The 23,669-nt window shown below is 40.2% G+C and overlaps 1 long non-coding RNA gene across 1 annotated transcript in view; it reads left to right on the forward strand.

The window, feature by feature from the left end:
* Positions 1 to 23,669, forward strand: part of LOC125456530 (uncharacterized) — an 81,108-nt gene that overhangs the window by 53,481 nt on the left and 3,958 nt on the right. The window contains exon 2 of the long non-coding RNA XR_007248462.2: positions 10,944 to 11,024. This is a non-coding gene — a long non-coding RNA (uncharacterized LOC125456530). The remainder of the gene's footprint in view (positions 1 to 10,943; positions 11,025 to 23,669) is intronic.

The raw sequence follows: 23,669 nt of genomic DNA on the forward strand, positions 1-23,669 counted from the left end.
TTGAACCCTTGTCTAAAACCTTGTTTCTGCAACCAGCCTGTGGAATAATTACTTCCTGAAGCATCTCTGCTGTTCTTCCTCCAGACCAGCTGTCAAGAGTTCACCAAAGGCAGCAGCTGTTACTTCACTGTGTGGGTAACTAAGGGACAAGTCTACAACAGACAAAGCTTCAATGGGCCTCAGGCACAGAGAAGTTTGTGTGCTAGACCATTCTGTGAATCAATGAAAAACAGGGAAATTCCAAACATCATTATTACACGTGACAGTCTGTATGACATCCGATAGAATTCTCTGATGTTACCAAATCCAGTTGTTAAGAAAACTCAGAAAGCAGGACACTTCTGTGGAAATTACCTGAACTCAGGAACATCTTACAGGAAAGGAATGACTTGGATGTGGAAAGTGAATGTAATATAGCCAAGTTTGCAGATAACACAAAAATAGATGGGAAGCATGGGGGAGTGAGAATGGCAGTCTGCAGATCAATATTGACTGGTTATAGTGGGCAAAACATTGGCAGATGGAATAAAATGTGTGACAATCTGAGATTATGCACTTAGCTGGGGTGAAGAAGCTGGAAGAATGTTATTTAAATGGAGAAAGACTGAAGTGAGCTGCAGCACAGAGGGATGTGGGGGCACTATTATATTAATCACAGAAAACTAGCAATTCAGCATTATCTCATTGTCCTATGATAGGAAGGATGTTATCAAGCTGGAGAGGTTTCTGAAAAAAATTACCAGGATCTTGCCAGGAATGGAAGGTTTGAGTTATAGAAAGGGGCTGGGACTTTTTCACTGGAAGTAAGAAGTTGATCATAAGAGGCATAGATGAACATAGAACATAGAACATTACAGCACAGTACAGGCCCTTCGGCCTTTGATGTTGTGCTGACCTGTCATACCAACCAGAAGCCCATCGAACCTACACTATTCCATGTACGTCTATATGCTTGTCCAATGACGACTTAAATGTACTTAAAGTTGGCGAATCTACTACCATTGCAGGCAAAGCATTCCATTCCCTTACTACTCTCTGAGTAAAGAAACTACCTCTGACATCTGTCCTATATCTTTCACCCCTAAGATGAATGGCAGGTGTTTTTTTGCCCAATGGTGGAGATTTCATGTCAAGGGGCACATTTTTGTGGTGTGAAGAGAAAGAAGACAAAAGTGGCATTTTTTTTTAACACAGTGATTTTTGTGCGGAATAAACTTCAGGAGGAAGTGGTGGATGTTTGGACAGTCACAACATTTAAAATACATTTGGATAAGTATATGAATAAGAAAGATTTGGAGGCCAATGGACCAGCCACAGGCAGGAGGCACTAGTTTAATTTGGGATTCTGGCTGGTATGGACTGGTTGTACTGAAGGGTCTGTTTCCATGCTGTATGACTCTATGACTCTAAGTAATAGGGAAGGCAAATAGTATAAAAATAGTGAGGTCTTGCTAAAAAGAACTATATAAGGCAGAAGTTAGACCACAGCTGGAATACTGCAGTGAGAACTTCCGTCTTCCCTGCCGCACAATTCAACAGGACGGGCACCAAAAAGGCTGGCTGCATAACTAATGAGAAACAAGTGGAAGATTGTGTGAGAAAAGTTGCCAAGGCCCTTGGCAGAGAACATTACTTGAAAAAAAATTGCCAGAAGATGAGGAAATTCAGTTGTTTCTCTCACTGGCTTACCTGCTGAGCAGTTCAAAACATTAACTCTGTTTCTGTCTCTACAGTTGCTGCCAGACCTGTTGAGTTTCTCCAACACTTCTGTGTTTGTTCCAGCAATTTCAGGTTTCCAGCACCTGAGATATTTTGTCCTCATATTTCAGATGCAGTCATGACTTAAAAATGAATTTCCAAGATTGCACCCTGCAAATCAGGAACAACAGATATTAATCTTATGTTCAACATATTATTAAAGTTAAGGATAAACAGGCAGAGGGCACTCATTCAACAATTATCTGAGAACCTCGAATATTGCTGAGCCTTGAGTATTGCTGATACCATTACATGCCAACCTGGTGAAGCTACTATATAGGACTACATGCATATTAAACTGGGACACCATCTTGTGTTGCAAACATGGCTCATATGTTTGAATACTTTAACTTTTTGTTTAGGCATTAAAATTTAATGGTGGAAAATGAGATTAATACAACTGAACCACCATGAAGGCTAAAGAGAGGAACATCCAGTGATGTTCTTCAGTGCCTAGAAGGGTAGGTTAGAAGGGAATTGGACACCAGATAAAACAGTACCAGGAATAGGAAAAATATTAGAAAAATCATAAGTTAATTGGTTGGGTCTGTGTTTCAACTCTAGAAATTTTGTAAAACAAATTTCTAAATTGGCACTGGGAAAGAAGAAATTTGTATGCACTGGAGAGGGAACTAATTTAGTTGGCAAAAGTCTGACAAAGAATTTCTTCTTTATACTGATCTCTAAGTTTTAGTTAATACAAGAGTAAGGATAAAATAAACTAAAGGTGTTAATGTTTCATTAAATGAATTAAAATTCATGGCAGAGCAGCTCGGTCAAGCAGAATGTCTATTGTGTAGCAGCTGGGGAATTGTGGATGCTTCTTTGAGCCTAAATAAAACCACCCCAGAAAATATCACTAGCAACAGGTGCTTGAGCTCAAGGTTTCAAAGCTTGGTAGTCATTGAGGTGCATCTGTGATGCAGAGCATTACATGAATAGCATGCTCAGCGAGCCACACCTCAGTTTAGGGACAGATGGGGGATGGATAACTGCAAAACAGTCCAAGAGGAACACATATGTAGTGCAGGGATCACAAGAGGTCCTGATTACAACTGGTTTTCCCACCTGGATATTGGTGAGTGCTCTGAATTCCTGAAGGAGCTACTGGTGACTGTAATTGCTAGGAGGCCCTAAAATAAATCATGGCAGAAGCACTGAATACTTGGGTAACTGTGCTTCTAGCCAAATTGTTCTAGCATGGTATTACACTGGAAACTATCTGACAATATGGAAAATTGCCTTGTTACATCTTATCAACAATAAAAAAGCAAACATTTAATCAGGCCAATTATCACATCAGCCTGCTCTCAGTCAGTCAAGTGATAGAAATTAGCTTCAACAGTGCTACCAAGTGGCACTTACAAAGCAAGAATCTGCTTAAAATGTTCAGATTAGGTGGTTTCAATGCCAGTAAGTTCCAGATCTGATTATAGCCTCGATTAAAACATGGACAAAAGAGCTAAATTCCAGAGGTTGGTAAGAGAGATTCCCCTCAACACCGAGGCAGCTGAAAGGGAAATAAATACTTGACGACAGGCAAAATACTGTGGATACTGAAAATCTGAAACAAACACAGAGAAGGCCAGAGTTCTGAAGTTCTAAAGAGAAGTCTTGCTGGATTTGAAACATTAACTGTTTCTCTCTCCACAGATGCTGACAGACCTGCTGAATTTCTCCAGCATTTTTTGTTTCAAAGCAATACTTAACAAGAAGCATCAGCAAATTGGGGTCAATGGAAATCTCTCCGTTGGTTGGAATTACATCTCATTCAAAGAAAGTTGCTTGTTGGAGGCCAATCATCTCAGCCTGCTGAACATCACTATTGGATTTCTTCAGCATAGTGTCCTAGGCCCTATTGTCATTAGTGACTTTATCAATGATGTTCCCTCTCTAACAAGATCAGAAGTGAGGTGTTTCTTGATTATTTCAAAGTGTTCAGAGTGATTCACAAATCAAATGATATTGAAGCAGTCTACGGCTCCCTGAAACAAGTCAGGATAGGAGTCAGGCTTTGACCAAGTGGTAAGCAACATATGTGTCACATAAGCACTAAGTGATGTTTACTTCCAACAATGGTCTTGTCACCTCCATTGATACTCAGCGATGTTGCTATCATTAATATTTGTAGTTCAGTATTGGCTAGAAACCTAAAACTTGAGGAATGCTGATGGTCGGAGGTTATATAAATATAAATGATTTAGTTACAAGAACAATTTAGAGGCTGGGAATTCGGCAATGACTAATCCATTTGCTGAACCACAACCTTTTCCACCACCTATTAGTTACCAGTCAGGAGTCTGATGGAATACCCTCCATCTGCCCTTTTGGATACTCATCCATTAAACCTCTAGAGCTTGATACTATCCAGGACAAAGTAGCCACTTGATCATAAGCCCATGCATTGTGTCTATGGTGCATACATTACACAAAATACATTGTAGCATCTTGCCCAGGCTTCTATGACAGCACTTTTGAAATTTGTGACCACTACCATTAAGAATAGCAATAGTGCAGCTATACAGGAACACCAACTGCAATTCCCCAAGTCACACATCATCCTAACTAGGCCATATACTGCCAATACTTCAACATCAGGTAAAATCCTGGAGCCTCTTGAAAGCCCTATATTCACTGCACAGACTTCAATGGTTCAAGTCAGCTCATTACCAACTTCTCAAGGCCAAATAACAAAGTGCAATAAGTTGTAACCTCACCAGCAGTGACCCACGAATGAGTAAGTGCCAAATATGAAAGAATGAAGGATTGATCTCCACGTTAACGTGTCAAAACTTGTTATTTTGAAATCATAATATAATTAAACAGGCCTTACACTAACAAGTAATTTGGTAAGCATTGTATTAAACTTGGTACAATTCAAAATGTCCATACTGTTTGAAGGGTTCCTATGGTTTGGAAGTTAGAAGTGCAAGTGAATGTATTCCTCACCAGTCACTGTTGATTTAATGGGCCAATATTTCATAACGTTGAAGAACACAAGGCACTGTGTAGATGGTTCATTGAATACTCATAGGAATAGATTATTGTTTCTGGTTTTCATTCTAGTGAATTATAACTTGCCAGGGCAAAGGGACTGTTAGCGCACCATTTATTTTGATGGAATAAAATGGATTAAGTTTATCTTCATTTACCACTTTAAAGCTAGTGATTGGGCTTCAGTCCTCTGTTTATGTTGGCACTCTATCTTTTTCTCTTTTCTTTGAAAGATGTCAATAAAAGGGTATAAATAAAAATCTGAGTAAAGTACTTAACTGTTGGACAGGGATACAATGTCATGAATCTTGTACTAATGTTTGTCCTTTTTGAGACTGCACTAACACCAGGCAAGTACAATGTTAGTTACTTACAATAAGAAATTTTCACCAATAATTTCCCATTAATATTAAATAATTACAGTAAATGCATTAAAAAAATTCTAAATCAGATGTCAACAAAAAAAATTAGAACATGAGAAACTAAACAACATAGATATTTCATGTTGCTGCAATTTACCGGAGTTTTTCGTAAACGTGAAAGGCTAAAGAGTGGATCATTGAATGTGCAAGTCGTTTTTCACTTCACACATAACTTCGAAAACATAAGACTTCAATTTCAAATAAATCAAAAAGCTGCTGTTGAACACATAAAAGTGTTTTCTACATTGCTTTTTGAATGCAACAGTCTTGGGTGTTTTGAAATGAAAGCTTGTTAATGCCGAAAGTGCTCTTTTACTGTCCCTGATGCCACTTCAGTACATGGTGTGGATTTTGTATTGTGATTGTAATTGTACACTAAGTGTAAATGCATGTTGAAAAGGGATTCTGCACTGGATCCTCAGTTGGGAATTACAGGGTTTTTTTTAAATAATCAATTTTTTCAAGTTGAGGAATGCTAAAATGGTTTGAGGTTAAGATTTAGAAGGGCAGAGTGCCTCAGAGAGGAGAAATAAAGAAAGCACAATGACTGGAAAAATGGTATGGGAAGAAACAAGGTTGAAATATAAGCTTGGGCTGATCTTGAGACCAGAAGAGTAGCTGAAATGCAGGAATGAATGGACATGGGCAAAACTCATTTTACATAGGCTTGGGTTTTAGGATAAACCAACTCCTGATGGTAAGGAGGAAATAGAAAACAGGAGGGAATCCTGTATGTAGAATGGAGTCATCATGGAAGATCAACAAACTGTTATGCAAGTTCAGTAATGGGTTTGGTACGTGAGTGATGTCCAGAATCTATTTTTAAAAAGTATTGGAGGAGAAATTTCTGTTGAAATGAAGACCACATGTCTGGACAGAACAGGCTGCAGGACAAAATAATACTGGTGAAGGAAATGCAGTGAAGGGCTGTCGTGTTCCTGGTGACAGACTCATTTTGTTCGGGCAAATTACATTCATTTTTGTTGACAGCGTTTTCCTTCGCCATTTTCATTTTGTCCTGCAAACACATTCCATCCACTCTCTGTGATAATGGGAAATGCAGATGTTGGAGAATCCAAGATAATGAAATGTGAGGCTGGATGAACACAGCAGGCCCAGCAGCATCTCAGGAGCACAAAAGCTTATGTGCTCCTGAGATGCTGCTGGGCCTGCTGTGTTCATCCAGCCTCACATTTCAACATCCACTCTCTGGTACATTTTGGCACGTGCCTTTAGCTGCCTGGGCCCTAAGCCCTGGAAACCTCTCTCCAAACCTCCTTATCTCACTTTCCTCCTTTCAGAGATTCCCTATAACCTACGTCTGACCATGATTGTCTGATCTAATGTGGTAGCATTGATTTCACTTTATGATGCTTGTGAGAAGGCCTTTGGAACATTTTATTATCTTAAAAGGGTTAAATAAATGCAAGTTGTTGTTGCAGGTTATGCAAAAATAATGCAGTTTCATCTGAAAGGGTGCTTGCAACACAGTTTCTCTGCCTCTGAACTAGGAGGTCTGGATTCAAATCCCACGTGCTCCAGAGCTGTGTAATGCCATCTTTGAACTGGTTGATTAGAAAATATTCGAAAACTTCATCTTCTACAATTGTTCTGAAAGAATTAACAAATCCAAAGCTCTGAAGACTCTTAAACGTAGAGTATTATTATGTGTGAATTTCAGTAGCTCTAAACTCAGTATCGAACAGTGCAAGTTCAGACTAAGTGGTAAATCATTTACAATACCGCAGCAGGTCTGTGGAAGATACAGGCTTCAGGTTAGTGTGCACTATGCATTCAGCTTACGGCAAACCCACACCCACAGATCAAATAAACTGAATATCACAAGTCTTACTTAAGCAATATCAGGACATGGTACTTCTCCAATATTTTGTAAAAAGCTACCAAACTACAGTAAGGTAAAGTAACATATTGAATCAGACTCAAAATAATTTTCTAGAGCCATTAAAACTGCTTAGCAAATTGTGTAATGGAAATTTCTTTTTTAAGATGTTAATGTCAATTATTTGCAAGTGTAAAGCAGGCAATCCTTAGCAGGCATTCAATGTGGAACTGCAAATCATTGAACAATAACACATGTATGCTGCTGGCACAGTTGGTTGCTAGGGGAAACACAAATGGTTTCATCCGATTTGCAGGGAAAATAAATGAAATCGAGAAATATTTGCTATTTAGACTCAGAAGAAACATTTGGTTCACAAAGACCTCGAGCAGTGAGAATGGGGTTCAGGAGAGGTGATGGCAAACATGGATATTGGGAAAGAAAGCCGTGTAATTAAGGAGCTTACATAGTTAATCTTCTCGTGTATACATAATCCTCTACTGCAGTGCTGCTGGCTGTGGTTGTGTACAAAAATTGGACAAAGATTTTGCAATCTGAGAAGTCCATCATGTACAAGGAATCACCCAGAGCTTTATTTCAAGGCAAAATGCACAATGCGTAATTATCCATTGAATATGATTTTAGTATGAAGACCCTTTCTTTGTGCATTCAACTTTCTGTCTAACTGTTGTCACTCAAGGAGGCAGGACATTTGCACCGGTTCAGCCTTTACTAAGAACTGTAAAAGAATAGTCCAGAAAGCACATCGCCCAGCTTAAAATTAGAGTATATTAATTACATATTGTCTTCTTTACATAGAGGCAACTCAATCTTACTTTAAAAAGCAACATACACTGGCATACCTGGATATTAAATAAAAACATTGCATTTGCAATTAATTATATGCAGCAGTTGAATGACTTAAACTAATACAGAGCCCTGCCGATTTGTCATATTTATTGTTTTTTCTGAGAAAATCATCTTCATCAATAATAATCTCTGCTGGGGCTTTGAAATTCTTGTTGATATAAATCAGGCTATATAAATAAAGGCTGCAGATTCTAGAGTTCCTTTGCCCATTAATGGACTTTTTTTTTCTTTCTTGTTTTGATGCTTTTGTCATGTATATGAAGATCATTATGTAGTTCAGGGGAGTGGGGAACAGATAAAGAGCAAGGGAAGATCAGGGATCTGTGATGCATCAATATTCAAACGGCAAAGATATTTCCCCTGAGGTGATAACAGAGGCCGTGGTGTTATTACAGATGCTATCCATTATCTCTTGCTGTACTTGATATTAAGACTATAATGGAAAGAAAGGGATTATGTGCTTATGTTAGAAAATGCGAAAGTAATTCTGAAAATAGGAAATGAATGAATGAATGCAGTCTTTCTTCAGACAGACTTGTTTGTTTAGCACGATGGTCTTCGCAGACAACTGAAGGAATTTTTAAAAACCAGCTGGAGGAGAAAGAACTAACCATAAGTCCTGAATGAATCTGGGTGTGACATTTGCTTAACCCTTTCAGGGAAACTAACCTTTAAGGCCCTACAATTTACCCTTGGGAAGAATGTAAATTCAGGTCAGTATTCAGAGAACCACTATGTTCAGTTTGAATAGGCCAATGAGAAGCGTCAAAGTCAGAATTTCGGCCACAGACTCATTCTCCTTATAAAAGGGAAGAAAACAAATCAGGACAAAATGTAGTTGAATGATAAACTAGGGCTAAAATCTCGAAAAATATCACGTGAGAGAACTGAATTTTGTTGCATTGATTAAATCTGAGCAGAAATATGATGTCTGGAGCTCTTGACATTCAGCTGTTGGCACTCCCATTACTCAGTGTCCCCAGAGCAACTGCACATCATCACAAACTCATCAGCTAGTCAAGATCCTCTATGCAAATCACAAGTTGCCTCTAAGATACAGGAGAACAATCAATTACCAATTTCAATATGCCTGTTTAGATCGTGGTACATTGTTAATACCAAGAAAGCAGATAAGAATTAACACAATTCTAGGCACCCAAGGCCTAACTGTTTGATGGCTTCTCCTACTGCAAATCAGACACTTGAAAGAGTTGTTCGACCCCATACGTGTGCAAATAGGGGACCTAACATTGATTGTTTTATAATCTTGTGTTCAGGAAAGCCACTTCTGTCCTGCATCACTATTTGCCCCTAATAGGACACTACATGTTGCCACCATTACAATAACTTCTGTAAAACAAAGTGCTTACCTAAATTTAGAATGCTCCTCCAAGCTGCACAATTAAAGTCAATAGTCATTGCTTGCCACAGTTCGATCGTCTGACACCTGATTTCCCCATTCTGCCACCCAATTGTTTTGCGCATCAATCAATCTTCTTCCTCCCAATATTACTGCCTACCCACCCCCAACTCTACTGCCAAAATTATTCTAACTATTACCAGAGCGGTAGTTAATTTTAAAATATTTAAATGGGTGTTGGAGTGTCTATAAAAAGTTTTACTTTTTTTTAACACCCTTATCTTCCTCAGTCAAACTCGGCTTTCTGTCTCTATTTTGGCTTCTGTACCTAATATAGCATTGAATTTAATATTTCTTGTTCAGACCTTGCAATATGTTAATGTTATTGGGAATAAAAGAAATAACTGCAGATGCTGAAGATCTGAAACAAACACAGAAATCACTGATGAAACTCAACAGATCTGGCAGTGTCTATGGAGAGAAAGTAGAGTTAAATGTTTAGCATCCAGAAGTTAGCATCTAATGTTTAGAAATAGTTCTGAAGAAGAGTCATTGGACTTGAAATGTTAACTCTGCTTTCTTACCACAGATATTGTCAGACCTACAGAGTTTCTCCAGCAATTTCTGTTTTTATTAATGTCAGTGGAATTGTTTAAGGAGGCACTTGTCCTGTTCACTCAGATCCCCTATGTGCTGTACGGGGCACATTGTCAATTCTTTCTCCCATAAAAGCAACATACAGCATACATTATCATAGAAATTAAACAAATAAGGACAAGTGCCCTGCCATTTGTTCAATTCCAAGTCATGTTAATTATTTTAATATTAAGAACCTGATTTGTGATATAATAATGATCATGGCTTCAAAGGCTAGTTTCACCATCAGATATTTGGATCACATACGCAGTGTGAATATTAAATCTGGCAGAGGCTAAGGAAAACTGCGTGACTAAAAGATAAAGACCATGAACTGCAATGGAATTTAATGTGATGTTTGATATCTGTTGTATTCTCAGATACCAGCAGTGCCAGCCTGTAGTTTAAAGGTTGGGGTAGTTTTCTGCCATCAGTCCTCCTTTTTCCATGCCTGGGGCCTGTATATTTGTCCTTGGAAAAGGATAGACCACTACTGAGGCTAAACAAGGCACAAAATATTTTCTTGCCTGATAACAATGGAGTACAGTATGTATTACTTGCAAAATAGTCTTACTAAGGACTCTTGGGAGCTGCATAGAATATATCTGCTTCTTTGGCTATATCTCAACTGTCTCCACCCAAAAACTGTGTAACAATCATCAAGTTGGACGAAGATTAATGCAACATGAAATTTAAACTTAAGCAACATCTTCGCCCAGGAGTGTTTCCCCATTAGTGATAATTATACATTTGTGGTTACAATTATATTACATTGACCGTCACTCCATTTCACCCCTGCATCCCAAGTCTCTGCTTCACTGCTGCCACAAGGAGGTGTTCAGGTTTGGGTTGTTCATTGCCACCAGTATTCCTTTCTCCATGTTTAGTCTAAGGCCTGTCTAATTATCAGCAGTAGAGCATAATCCACTGGTGGAATCTTAAGAGGAGGCAATTCTGATGAAGGGTCACCGGACCTGAAATGCTAACTCTGATTTCTATTCACAGATGCTGCCAAATCTGCTTCACTTTTCCAACAATTTCTGTTTTTGTTTCTGATTTACAGCATCAGCAGTTCTTTCGGTTTTTCTTGAGATGAGGCACGTATCTTACATATCAAGGCAGTTGATTCCATAAAACCAATAAGGTAAAGTTTACAGTAACTTGCAATACATTATTACTATGCACTGTCGGGAGCTGAACAGAATACATGTGTTTGCCTTAAACTCACACAGAACTCAAAATTCCTCACCTAAATACTGTGTGGCATCATCAGCTTGGGGTGAAGCTCTATGTAACAGGAATAGTAGCTTCTTCATAAACATTACTTCATTCAACAATATCTTAGCCTGGAACAAGCATGGTGAATTTAATATTGGCTATGAGGATTCTTATGGTGCAGTGATAATGATCACCTGCACCAGAGATGTGTAATAACACCTCTGAACAAGTTGATTAGAAAATATCTATGACATCAGGCATTTAAATTGCCTGCATGTTGTTTGGCTAAGTGATATTTTATTTCTTATCAGGCTTAATGCTTACAATGGTGCTGAAAGCCACATTGTCATTTATTAGCCGCATTTGTGCAATATTTTCTGGATGCTGGGTAACTATAATAGTGAACTGTGACTCTAAGAATATCTTTGTCTCACATCTATGATCATATATTAAAATAAATGGGTTGTACAAAGTATTGTAAGTTATAAATTTAAGTTCATTGAATCAATTTTGGTTGTTTTGTCAATGTCAGGGAATTTCTACTGCAACATCAGAATTTCTTGACCCCTTCCTGCTCCCACTTCCCCATCACCTCTCACTCTCACATAGTCAGCCTTGGTTAACCCAAAGTTGGACTCCTGCAGGGGTGGCCAGTATTCATTCAGTGTCACTGAAACAGGTTTTGCAGAGATTCAGTTCAGCCATTATACCATGAGGTTTGGGATCTGTGTCAATCCCAATTATGAGACTGTTTAGTTTCCAAATGGGAAAAAAATTGTAGGAATTAAGAGTGAGAGAGTGAAATTAGGTTAGTAATTCTTTAAAAAGAGATGGTAAAGATACAATGGGCCAAATAGCTTCCTTTGTTTTAAAGTTCCATCACAAAGGTTTGGATTCTAAGCCCCCTTCAGGGCTATTGACAGAAACAGGCCAATACTAAAAATACCCAACCCATCAGCCACCTGCCACAGGCGCTTATATAGAGGGGATCCCACTCTCTCTCATCACCCACACCTGGGCCTTGTCCTTGTGGTGGTCTCACTGCAAAAGCCGTTTTTTGTTTGAAGAAATTGGAGAGAGGGTGCTACCATCTTCAAGTACCCTCTCCCTCACACTTACCTCCTATTCCTGTTACTGTTTTAAGCTGGTTAGTTCATTTGTTTGTTCATTTGTTCATTCAACATAAGTTTTACTAGCTGGGTGAGCATTTACTGCCCATCATGAATCTCCCTTGAGAAGGTGGTGGTCAGCCACAGTCCATTTGGTGTAGATCTAACCCACAGCACTGTTAGGGAAGGAATGATTGCTCCTTCATCTCCATAAACCCACTCACCATCTTTAACTGGACAACAAGCCCTCCCACAGGTGGATATTGATTGGCTGTGCCATTCGATAAGACTGTGTCTCTAATTGTGGCCTTAACTCCACTTTGCTGTGTTCTTCATAAGCCTGGATGATCAAAGATCTGATCAACTCAGCCTTGAATACGTTCAATGGCTAAGCTTCCACTTCTCCATGGGGAAGGGAATTCCACAATTAATAAAGGCCCCACAAACTAACAATCGTTTCTTAATCATAAATGGAGGATTATTAGTTTTTAAACACTGTCCCTTCGTCATAATCTCTCCCACAAAGGAAAGTGACCTCTCATCACCCACCCTGTGCAACAGTGTAAGATTAGTAAGATTCCCCCAAATCCATTATATCAGCACAAGTACCAAGTGCTCAGGATGTATGCGTTCACAGTCGATTGTTAGATAAGGAGGCCCAAGTTTTAAAATATTAAGTCAAAGCAAACATTCATCTCATAATGTAAACTTATTAAATCTTGCACAAATCTTGCTTTCAAATATTCAGAGTGCAGTTCATTTTAAGGTCCCAAATTTCTTTCTTATTTCATTGTTCTTCCTCCGAGGACATAAATGAATAGATTTTCACTATAATTAATTTATCTGCAAAGAACCTACACACAGACCACTCTTTTTATTAAAAAGTCAAGCTGTTTGCTCACCACTTGGTGCTCCAACTAAAAGACTTGAAACTGTTTGTATTATTGGTTCATTCTATTGATTTATTTGGAGAACTGGCTTCACGAAAAAAAATTGCTGTAAGGATTAAATGCTGAGAAATGTCTCAATTTCCATAAATCCTGAACATAGCCAGGTGGAAACTTGGTGTCCTTGTACCCGATTAACTTTTCAACATTTCACAGTAAAAGTGGGAGGCATGACTGGGAAATTTGCAGATGACACAAGAATTGGCTGGGTAGTTAACAGAAAAGAGAATTGCTGTTGACTGCAGGAAAATATTGATGCTTTGGTTGAATGGGTGTAAAGGTGGTAAATGGAATTCAGTCCAGAGAAGGCTGAGGTTATCCATTTGGAGAGGGCAAAATAAAGCAAGGAGACACAATAAATGGAATGGTATTGGGAGGAGTAGAGGAAATGAGAAATTTGCATACATGCCCACAGATCCGAGAAGGTGGCATGGTAGCTAGATAAGGCAGTAAAGAAGGCACATGGAAACCTTTCTTCATTAGCAAGGCATTGAATACAAAAGCAGGAATGGAATGCTGGAACTGTCTAAGTCTCTGGTGAGATGACAGCTGGAAATGTGCAGACATTGCATTGCAGGGAGGACGTAATTGCTCTAGTGAAAATACAGAGGAGATTTACATGAATGTAGCCAAACGTTGAAAATTGTGGGTATGAGGAAAGATTGGATTAGCTGTCTTTGTTTTCCTGGGAAAGGATGAGGCTCAGGGGTGAAAATTGAGACATGCAAAGTAATGAGGAGCTTGTATATCATGGACAAGCTTGGCCTCCTTCCCTGGGCAGAGAAGTTAATTAACAGGAACCACAGATTTAAATTGAAGATTACAGAGGACGTAAGGAAAATCTTGTTCTCCCAGAGGGTGGTGGGTGTCTAGAATCTGCTACTCAGCTTTTTGATTGGGGTAGGAACCTGCAACTCATTTCAAAGGAAGCTGGATCTGCACCTGAAACACTATGAATTGCAAGGTTATGGACCAGATGTTCGTAAGTGGGAATGGCAGGTTTATTCAGACAGCATTGATGTGATGGGCTGAATGGCATCTTTTTGTGCTGTAATGTTTCTCTGGTTAATATACCCCAACTCCGATGTTCCTGACAGAGAGCTTTTTTCTCTTGGTACAGCATCCAACTATTTAAAAATAGATGTCGTCAATTTCAAGGCGATTTAACAGGTTCATTGCTACTTTCAATAGTCTGTGGCAGAGCTTCCACATTTGCAGTCAAAAGACTACAAAGTAACCAATGGAATATCTGCACTCAGGTAAGCTTTACAATCCAGCTTTCTCCATTATTGCAGAGAAACAATGTAAACAGCAAATCAGAGAAGAGGGTAACTGATGCAGCGATGTCACTCAGGTGACATTGCTTTCTACTATTTATGCAGCATCTTAAATAGATTTACAAGGTGCCAAATTAATCTCAACTGTCCCAAGTGATGTTAGCCATATCATCAATCCTCTCTGATATGTACAATTTTACTGTGCTTCTTCAGACTTCATTGCGAGGAGCTGACCAAAGATGCCATCTGCTGCCCAGGAGACAAATTTGTTAGCCAGGTGCCACAGAGACAGAGACAGAGACAGAGGCAGATGGAGGGGTGCCAGTCTCCAATATCGCTAACAGGAGATATTGGGTGCAAAACTGCTGACAAGAGGAGAAAAATAAGCAGCTGTGAGCTGGAGGTGACCCAGGTCCAGGAGCTGGCCTGAGCTGGTCGGAACCACTTGGTGCCAAACAAGTTCCTCAAAAAGTGAGGAAGATGAGGAAATGCAAAATCCTTATTTGGACGAGGAGCAACGAGATAATGCTTCCTAAGTCTCTGGTCCAGGGTCAATAAGGTAAAGACATGCAATAATTGAATTAGCCTGAGCCAACAGGAAAAAGACAACATGACTTGAGAAAGATAACGAGAAAGGATAAAAGAAGGCCATCAGGGCATGCAGCCAGCAAAAACTCCAGTGACCAACTTTAGCAGAAGCACACTCCTCATCAGGGACATGGTGACATTGAGTACAGTGTCTGGCCAATGTCAATCCTCTGCAGCAGCAGCTAGCCTGCATGGGTATTAGCTTTAAGATTTTATGACTACTCAGTGTGTCAGGAGACTCTAGTTGGTGCACAAATAGAGTTGAATCTTTTGGGGAAATGTTTGAATTACTTGTGTATTGTCTAACATATAAGCCATACATGTACCTTTTATAATAGGTGAGCAAATTGTTAAGTGGCTTATGGTAAAAGGAGACTCCTGCTTGTACAAGCCGATAACTGGAGGTGGTGCTCACCAGGTCCCAACACACTGGAAACTGTTGTTTTAATTCTCTTTACATATAGAATGTTACATAATACAATACAAAATTCTGTAGGAAATATTGAAAATAACTTACTTCGGTTACATGGATGGATGAGAGAAAATAGTTCATACAGAAAAAGAGAGGGTTGAATGGAGATTTGACAAAAATCTTCAAATTTTTGAGAGGTCTACATAGAAGAGATAGGGAGAAGTTTCCCGTTAACAGAAGGATTAAGAAACAGGACATAGTTTGAAAGCAATAATACACAAGGCAACTTGAGGAAAACATCTCTCTGCAGTGGTGGTTGCGATCTAGAAAGGCACGTGGCCGCAGATTCAATCATGGAAATTCAAAAAGGATAAGCTCCCAAAAAAAGAAAAGGTTGAGGGTGGGTGGGTGGTGGAGTGGAAATAGCTGCATTGCACTAGCAAACAGCTGACATATGAACCCTGGGCTGAAGAGAGGCCCTCTGGACCACGACCCTTCTATGCATTGAAGTAACAAACTTTGAGTCCTGGCCTAGTACTGCTGTGTGTTGAACTGACCCCCACCCAAATACAAAATTGGCCCATAGGCGTTATTATAGTCATTTTTACCACCACATTTCATAGAAGCATGTGATCAATTCAACACAGCTGCAAAAATCGCAGTAGCACTTTTATTCATGAAATCTAGCCTTGTTCAAGCATGAATATTTTGAAATAAGTCATCTTAATGCTTAATGTAGACAAGATTTCTGCAGGAAGGTTCAGAAATCACCATGTGAGGCAATTATGGTAAAATTTCCTTAAGCTGAGTCTTACTGCAAATCAATTCTGTTTTCAGTAATGGTATCAAGTGAACAATATTTGATAGGATTTTACATTCAATGCAAGCATACAAAATGGTGCTGCTGTTGCACCACGTATGCCCATGAAAGATATGTTATGCAGAGCCACATGCCAATGCTACTAACCAGTCTGCTGCCATATCAGCAGCTGGTAGAGACAAAGCAAGAGATTCTTTTTCTAAAACAAAAGAGGCTAAAGACAAAATAAAAATCTCAAAAGATCCTCTTGACCTTTAAGAAGCAATCAAAGATGAGTTTTAGGAGCTCACTCAAAACCAATTGACCAAACAGTACTCCCTGAACATACTGTTCCACATAGGTTCTGTCTGCAAGACACGCAGATAAATGGACTGTTGATGTAGATAACAGTCTTGAACAGAAAGAACTGACAATAATTTCCCCCACCCCCTGCCTGGGATGATTTTGTTGAGGCACATGTAAAGTATAAAGCCAACCACCTTTCTGCTCACCCTGGACTGTTGCCCATAACATAGGATGTGCAAGGGCATCAGTTTCACCAGTTGGCCACCACATCCCACTCCCCCACCATCTGCAAATAATGAATGTTCAATTAGAATTGATCCCAAGCCAAATGACCAGAATATTGTGCTATTCACACCATGATATGGTTGACATGGGAGGGTGGATAGGTCATATTTTGAACACAAGTTGTAAAAATGCAAGAAGGAAGGGGGCGTACATTATTAGAAACAACAGCAGAATAATTGGAACTGCAAGATAACATAGAGCTGAGTCAGCACAGCAGTAAATCTATTTGAATTCTTTTAGGAGGTAATGAACATATTAAACAGAGAGCCACTGGACATGATCTATTTGGGCTTCCAGAAGGCCTCTCACAAGGTGTCGCACTAGAGACTGCTAGTTAACATAAGAGCCCATAGTGTTAGGAACAAGGTTCTGCCATGGATAAAGGATTGACTGGCTGGCAGAAGGCAGAGAGTGGGGTTAAATGGGCCTTTTCCAGGATGGCTACTGGTTACTAGTGGAGTTCCTCAGGACTCAGTGTTGGGACCACCATTTTCACATTATAGATTAACGAGCTGAACAAAGGTGTTGACGGTATTGTTGAGAAAGTGGGGGGGTTGGAGAAGGAATGGATGGACTGGGAGAGTGGGAATAGATAGAGTGGATAACAAGTGACTTTTTCCAGGGCAAAAATGACTATTACAAGGGGGCATAATTCTAAAGTAATTGGAGGAAGGTATACGGGAGATGTGAGAAGTAAATTCTTTACACAGAGAGTGGTGGGCATGTGCAATGCCCTGCTGGCAGTGGAAGTGGAGCCAGATACTTTAGAGACTTTAAAGCGACTCATGGATGATTAGGAGAATATAGGGTATGCAGGGTAGGTTGATCTTAGTAGGATAATAGGTCAGCACAATATCGTGGGCTGAAGGGCCTGTACTGTTACATGTTCTATGTTCTATGTTCTATTTTAAATGGCAAATAGAATACGATGTGGGAGAGTGTGTGGTTAAGCGCTTTGGTAGGAAGAATAAATGTGGGGATTATTTTCTAAATGGGGAAAGGCTTTGTAAATCTGAAGCACAAGGAGACTTAGGAGTCCTGGTTCAGGATTCTCTTGAGGTCACACATAGCTTCAGTTGGCAGTTAGAAAGGCAAATGTAATGTTAGCATTCATTTCAAGAGTTTTAAAATACAAGAGCCGAATTTCTGCCACTGAAAAAATCCAAAAGCCACCTTGTGATGTTGGTGCAGGTTTTACAGTGGAATATTAAAGTTTCAAAAATTATTATTTGGCATTAATATGAATATGTACAGAATTCTAAAACCTTTGAGGTTCCACTTTTGTTTTTGCATTCCTCACGTTCCTCACAATGTGTCTTCTTTGCTTATTTACCTTAACTGGCAGAAGCAATGGAGCAAGGACTATAAGCTTCTTTCAGAGAGGTTTGTGTGTAGCTAGTCAAATATTGTACCTGACCTAATTACCCATCGTCTGATGGTTGACTTAACATATAATAATCCAGCTACATGATCCAAATCACTGCTAGACCCTAGGCAAGCATAAAATAAATCACAGAGGTGTAAAGAGACCATATTCTTTTCCAGTCAGACAGCTGCCATTAGGATGCTGCCTCCAAAATTGACAGGAGGGGCATGCCAGAGTTTTTTTCTGTTCATCTGTGGGACATGAGCATCGCTGGCTGGCCAGCATATCTTGCCCTTGCCTAGTTGCCTTTGAGAATGTGATGGTGAGCTGTCTTCTTCAACCGCTGCAGTCTACCAGCTGTGGGTTGATCCAACAGTGATATTAGGGAGGGAATTCGGGATTTTGACCCACTGACAGTGAAGCAACGGTGAACTATATGCAAGTCAGGATGTCAAGTGACTTGAAGGGGATTTTGGAGGTGGTGGTGTTCCCATATATCTGCAGCCTTTGTCTTTCTAGAAGGAAGTGGTCGTGGGTTTGGAAGGTGCTATCTGAGGATATATGGTGAATTTCTGTAGTGCATCTTGTAGATAGTGCACACAGCTGCTACTGAGCATGGTGGAGGGAGTTAATGCTTGTGGATGTAGTGCCAATCAAGCAGGCTGCTTTGTCCTGGATGGTGCCAAGCTTCTTGAGTGTTGTTGGGACTGCAGTCATCCAGGTAAGTGAGGAGTATTCCATCACGTTCCTGACTTGTGCCTTGTAAATAGTGGGCAGGCTTTGAGGAGTCAGGAGGTGAGTCACTCACCGCAGTTTTCCCAGCTTCTGGCCTGCTGTTGCAGCCACTGTGTTAATGTGGTGAGTCCAGCTGAGTTTCTGGTCAATGGTAACAGGCAGAATGTTGATAGTGGGTGATAATGGGAACTGCAGATGCTGGAAAATCCAAGATAACAAAGTGTGGAGCTGGATGAACACAGCAGGCCAAGCAGTATCTCAGGAGCACAAAAGCTGACGTTTCAGGCCTAGACAGAAGGGTCTAGGCCCAAAACGTCAGCTTTTGTGCTCCTGAGATGCTGCTTGGCCTGCTGTGTTCATCCAGCTCCACACTTTGTTATGTTGATAGTGGGGTTCAGTGATGATAACACCATTGAATATCAAGGGATGTTAGTTACATTGTCTCTTCTAGGAGGTGACCATAGCCTGGGATTTGTGTGGCACAAATGTCACTTGCCACTTGTCATCCCAAGCCTGGATAATGCCCAGAACATGTTGCATGTGAAAATGTACTGCTTCAGTGTCTGAGTAGACACAAATGGTGCTGAACATTGTGCAATCATCAGAAAACGTCCCCACTTCTGACCTTATGAAGGAGGAAGGTCATTGACGAAGCAGCTGAAGATGGTTGGGACTAGGACACTACCCTGAGGAATTCCTGCAGAGATGTCCCGGAGCTGAGATGATTGATGTCCAACAACCATGACCGGCTTCCCATGTGTCAGGTATGACTCCAGCCACCGGAGAATTTGCCCCCTGATACCCATCAATTCCAGTTTTGCTAGGGTTCCTTGATGCAATACTTGGTTGAATGCAGCCTTGGTACCAAGGGCTGTCACTCTCACCTCACCTCTGGAATTCAGCTCTTTGGTCCATGTTTGAACCAAGGCTGTAATGAGGTCAGGGGCTGAGTGGCCCTGACAGAACCCAAACTGGGCGTCACTGAACAGGTTATTGCTGAGCAGGTGCTACTTGACGGCACTGTTGATGATATCTTCCATCATTTTGCTAATGATTGAGAGGAGACTGATGGTGCAGTAATTGGCCGGGTTGAATTTGTCCTGCTATTTGTGTACAGGACATACTTGGGTAATTTTCCATATTGCCAGGTAGACACTAGTGTTATAATTGTACTTGAACAGCTTGGCTAGGGGAGCATAAGTTCTGGAGCACAAGTCTTCAGTACTATTGCCAGAATGTTGTCAGGGCCCATAGCCTTTGCAGTATCCAGTGTTTCAAAGTTACTGGCCTCAAAACAGTAACTGTTTTCACCTCACAGATGCTGCCAGACCTGTTAAATTTCTCCAACAATTTCAGTTTTTATTTCAGGTTTCCATAATCTGGAGTTCTTTGTTTTATTTGAGAAAATTATCCTCATTGGCTCAGTAGCTGACAGATTAAAAGTTAACAACTTCGCATTCTCTGGTTTCAGGCATAAGATGCCTGACCAGTTGTTCTAACTTTTCATTCTATTTGGCCTTAGGATAAGGTATTCCTACCTAAAAGTCCAAAAGTCTCATTCCGCAGATTGAATTCTCCCAGGAACTTGAACTGATCAGCAGCAGCAGTTCTAGACAAGACAGATAGCAAGTTTAAATTGAACTTGTCACTAGGCTGATGAAGTCATATTACACCATTTCCTGGCATTAAACCAATCAAGCATCCTTCCTTATTCATTTGCCTGATTCTGCTTCGATGACGAATCACCAAAAAAGTTACATCAAGGATTAAGAAAGCAATTAGTCTTAATTGCAAGGACTCAGACATACAGGAGCTATTCCTACTATGATGATTGAATAGAGTAGGAATAAATGAAAGGAAGAGCTCTAGCCAAGCTACTCTTTTGAGATTTGATTGTTAAAATGTTTCAAGAAATTGTATCAATGTAATACATTTTACAATTATTAAGGGCCTTCTCAAAAGTCCATACTCCAAATGTACAGTAATTGGCTTGGCTGGTAGGTGATTATGATTTGATTTTGTCTGTGGGTTGATTGTAAAATTGGATATCTGCTGTTCGTAACATCTGTCTGAAGTTGGTCGAGTCCTTCCAAGTCATTATATGCAATAATCCCATTAAAATGATCTGATTTGAAGCTCTGAACTGAGCAGATTTTAAAGCAAAATTTTGCAGATGTTGCAGATCTGAAATAAAAGCAGACTAACACTGCCAATGCAGAGCAAATCAGGCTGCACCTGTAGGAGGACAAATTGAATTCAAAGATTGAAAATTTGATAAATTGGGCAGAATTCACTGGGAACAGAGATGATGAGGATGGGAGGGAACAATGTAAGACAGTTTGGAACCGTATATAATGGCTCTCCAACACACAGTCCCATTGCAGGAACATTTCTTATTAGTGGACTATGAGGCAGATTGACTGCCCCAAGGAGTCAAGCAGCCTGTACGTTTAACCAAAGGCACTACTAAGGTCATTCTGTACAGGACTGCAGGCATTTTGCTGACAGTGGAGGCAACTCACTTCGTGGAATTATATATGATTTAATTTCAAAGGCCCATCTTCAGTTTATTGAATCTTGTATACTTCCATTCATTCAATTGAAAAATATTAGAAAGTACTTCACTTAAATTGTCTGATGGAGAGATCCAATTAAAAAGACAGAATTAGGTGTCCAGCTCCCCCAACCCACACACCAGGCCTTGTTACCACATAGCCTGCCATTACACACCACCTGTTGGTCACTAATAGTCCCCATTAACAACTATTCACCCTCCCAGCCTGGTCATTAGCAACTCCTTTGTCTGTCCAAATGTTCTTCTCTCTCTTTAGGCTCTATCCTATTGTTTACTCCCTACCCCACCCACCTCCCTATTTTCTGCATATAAACTGACATTTTCCCAGCCATCATCAGTTCTGAGGAAGGGTCACTGGATCCGAAACTTTAACTCTGATTTTTTCCTTCGCAGATGCTGCCAGGCCTGCTGACCCTTTCCAGCAACTTTGTTTTTGTTCCTGATTTATAGCATCCGCAGTTCTTTCGGTTTTTATTTAGAAATCCTCCCCGTTCGCCTGTGGGACATGATAGAAATATCACATCCTAAAGTGAACCGCTTGATATGGTATGCCGACGTGCAAGCACCTATACCCTTTTGAAAGGTTCCTGGTCATAATTATTATGCAAATGTAAAAGCAAAAATCACATGACACCAGGTAGTCTAACAGCTTTATTTGAAATCACAAGCTTTCACAGCACATCCTCTTTGTCAGATCCATTGAGAAAAAGGCCCACAGACACAGATTCTATCGGCAGAGAGATGAAAGGCAGAAAGTTCAAAGGATGATACAATCTGTATGAGTGGAGTGCACAAACTTAAAATGGCTGACTGACTGCGAAACAGTAAGAACATCCGATGCTGGAGTCTGAGATTATATGGTGTGGAGCTGGAGGAACACAACAGGCCAGGCAGCATCAGAGGAGCAGGGAAGCTGACGTTTTGGGTCAGGAATCTTCTTTTCTAAAGAAGGTCCCGACCCGAGACGTCAGCTTTCCTGCTCCTCTGCTGCTGCCTACCCTAACTGACTGCCTCCTGTTGAATCTTTAATCATTCATGCATTCCTGCATTCCAGAAATTGCAGGAGAACTCTGCTGGAAAGACAACACTAGTTTTGATTGTTTAAGATGCAAATTCCAGAATCTGTTTCAAGTCACTGCCCTGAAATAATTAAAGGTTTCACCTAAGTGCCTGCCTAACTTTTCAAACTTCAGACAGGCAGAGTGACAGGAATACACAAAAAGTGAGACATAGGTCAGACAGCGAATTTTAGGTGTGAGGCCTTGTTCAAAATCTGTCTTCAGAGTTTTAACCTGGAATCAGGTTGGTGTTATTCTGAAAGCAAGAATTTATAAAATGTCACACTGACTGACTGTGACTACAAATTGTGTGTTTCTCAAACAAAATAGAATGTACCTGCAAATAAACAGACATCACCTACAATTCAAGATAACAAAGTCTAGGCCCAAAATGTCAGCTTTTGTGCTCCTGAGATGCTGCTTGGCCTGCTGTGTTCATCCAGCTCCACACTTTGTTATCTTGGATTCTCCAGCATCTGCAGTTCCCATTATCTCTGATCACCCACAATTCACTGTCTGACCTGAGGTATCACTTTTTGTATATTCCTATTGCTCTGTCTGTTTGAAATTTGGAAAGTTAGGCAGACACTAATAAAACTATAATTATTTCGGGGCAGAGACTTCAGACGGGTTCTGCAATTTGCATCTTAATCAAAACTTGCATACCCTTTCTAACAGAATTCTCCATACCCTACATAATGTTCTAGAAACCTGGGTTTGAATCCCGCGAAGGCAGATGGTGGAATTTCAATTCAATAAATACCTGGAATTAGGAGTCTAATGATGACCATGAATCCATTGCCAATTGTTGGGAAACCCATCTGACTAATGTCCTTTAGGGAATGAAACTGCCATCCTTACCTGGACTGGTCTACATGTGACTCCAGACCCACAGCATTGTGGTTGACTCATAACTGCCCTCTGGGCAATTAGGGATGGGTGGTAAATGTGGCCTAGCCAGTGATGCCCTCATCCCCTGAATGAATAAAGAAAACAAAATATCCTGCTTCTGCAATTTCTAGAATGCAGGAATGTATGAATGATTAAAGATTCAACAGGATGCAGTCAGTCAGCCATTTTAGGTTCGTTCACTCCACTCACATGAGTTGTACGA

The sequence above is a fragment of the Stegostoma tigrinum genome, chromosome 8, assembly GCF_030684315.1.
Source record: "Stegostoma tigrinum isolate sSteTig4 chromosome 8, sSteTig4.hap1, whole genome shotgun sequence".
Classification (NCBI taxonomy): domain Eukaryota; kingdom Metazoa; phylum Chordata; class Chondrichthyes; order Orectolobiformes; family Stegostomatidae; genus Stegostoma; species Stegostoma tigrinum.